Raw genomic sequence first — 2,500 nt, 5'->3', positions numbered from 1 at the left:
AACAGTGTTAAATAACGGCAAATTGTGTCAACATGATAGCCGTGTTTTGGATTTTTACGACCATTGTGTAATGACTGACTGGGAGTGTTCATACACTGCTATGCAGTGTGTATTTGACAGAAGACAGAGTTTGCTTTCATTGCATATGTTAAATATTTTGGAAACGTAGTAGCCTTTTGCAAACAAAGATGTCGTGTTTGGAGAATCGGTTTAACTAGTTAGCCCATTGCGTGAACTGGTATGAAAATGTGCTTTTTGGAGTGACAACTGTGTCAAAGCAATCAAGAAAAACTGTAAATGATTCACACATGGCGGGGACATTTCTTTAGGCCTATTTAATGTTACGTCTATTATAGTTTTTAATGTCAAAAGATTGTTGCTGCGCAAAAACAAAACAGTGCCGTTGTGGAACACCGCTAGGCAACAGCTAGGTAGCCAGGACAACAGGTGTTGTCTATCACAGCAGCTGATTAGAGTCTTGAAAAGTCGCTTTAGCAGTGAAAAGTCTTGTTGCCATTGACAGCGGTCTGTTATAGACCAACCCGTCCGTTATCGAAAAATAACAGACGTGCGAACGTTGGGGAGCCCCGTTGAAATGAATGGAGCATTCGACCGATGACGTCACACCATATAATAATATAATATAATATAATATAATATAATATAATATAATATAATATAATATAATATAATATAATATAATATGATATGATATAATATAATATAATGTAATATAATATCATATATCATATCATATCATATCATATAATATCCAGCAATATAAATAATATAATATATTATCATATACAGTAATATAAAAATATTGAAATATAAATGTTTGTGTATTTTCACGTCACGTTATCATGAGTGAATGGGTTCAGTCAGTACTCTCTGTGATCACAGTATGGTACAGCACACCCAGGATCAGGCCGTTTGCTGATTACAGGATGGTACAACACAGGGACATTTCCACCCAGGATCAGGTCGCTTGCTACTTGAGGTAGATGTCAGCTCAAACATTACCCAAGGGCCCAAGAATCAAGGGGGCCATGAAGCCCAAATTTCTATCATTTTCCATATTGGATTAAAATCACACTTTTAACAACTGCATTCAGTATCTCCGAACCTCCAACAACAGTGCGTCTCTAACATCTGTCCTGAAACCCTGAATCTTTTCGTAAACCAGCAGCATCCATGGCCTTTTTGTTGTCTGGCCCAGGGGCCATGGAGAGCCATAATCTGCCTCTGTTTGTACAGGAGGTCAACTAAGCTCAATCATAGACAGGCTCCCACCCTGACTCTGACTAAACAAATGCACTCTTCAATGTTTTCAATGCACTTTTCAATGCCCAACCATGCATCCATCCATGCCTGTGTCAATCAGTTTTTCTGGGTTTTCATGACCCCCACAGTTAGTTTTGTTTTGTGTGGTTGTGTTGTTGAATTTGTGGGCGAACCAAAATACATTCAATTGTATTTGTGTTGAAATGAGTAAATAAAGTTGAAGCTTGAAGGTTAGCTTCAGCATCGGCTACTGTAGGTCAGCTGCTGCTGGAGTTCTGACTCTGTTTCTGTTTCTGAGTTTCTGACTTTCAACACAAACAGCTCATGCGGTCACATGCATGTCGGCACTGGAGCGGGGAGGAAATGCTCTGCAGGGTACAGTAGCTATTGTCACACACGCACACACACACACACACACACACACACACACACACACACACACACACACACACACACACACACACACACACACACACACACACACACACACACACACACAGCTATTGTTCTCCGCCTGGTTTCCTCAATACTGAGTGTGTTTACTGATATGAAGCTGGAGATAATGTACAGTATCTTATTATTTTACATGTACAGCACACTCTGACCTGCAGGGGGCAGCTTTTACTGGAAGTCAGTGTGGTGTGGGGCTTGGGCTTTTGGAAGAGGTGGTGTGTGTGTGTGTGTGTGTGTGTGTGTGTGTGTGTGTGTGTGTGTGTGTGTGTGTGTGTGTGTGTGTGTGTGTGTGTGTGTGTGTGTGTGTGTGTGTGTGTGTGTGTGTTTTCTGGGACCAGGGAAAACTGAGACAGGTGGCAGCTCGTGCGTGCGTGTGCTAATCAGTTTGTTCTCTTGGTCTCATGAAAGAAGTAGTCAGGATTCAGACTTGAGATAATGTTTGCATTTACAGTAGACAGTGGTGAGGCAGTTAAGAGTTGTGTGGTCCAGATGAGTTCGAGTGCTGTGATTGGCTGATCTATTCTGATGATCTCATAATGGCCTTGTGTTTCCTGTTGTCTCAGTGGAGCCTGAAGCTTGTTTATACTGTATCTGTCTGTATCTTATAGGAGCGCAACATCTGTATACACTATATAAACCTGACGTCTATACAGGAGCAGCTATTAGGAGACTGACGTGCGAACACAGGAGCGTGTGTGTGTGTGTGTGTGTGTGTGTGTGTGTGTGTGTGTGTGTGTGTGTGTGTGTGTGTGTGTGTGTGTGT

Source organism: Engraulis encrasicolus, chromosome 4 (genome assembly GCF_034702125.1).
Source record: "Engraulis encrasicolus isolate BLACKSEA-1 chromosome 4, IST_EnEncr_1.0, whole genome shotgun sequence".
Taxonomy (NCBI): Eukaryota; Metazoa; Chordata; class Actinopteri; order Clupeiformes; family Engraulidae; genus Engraulis; species Engraulis encrasicolus.
This window is presented reverse-complemented; position numbering follows the sequence as displayed.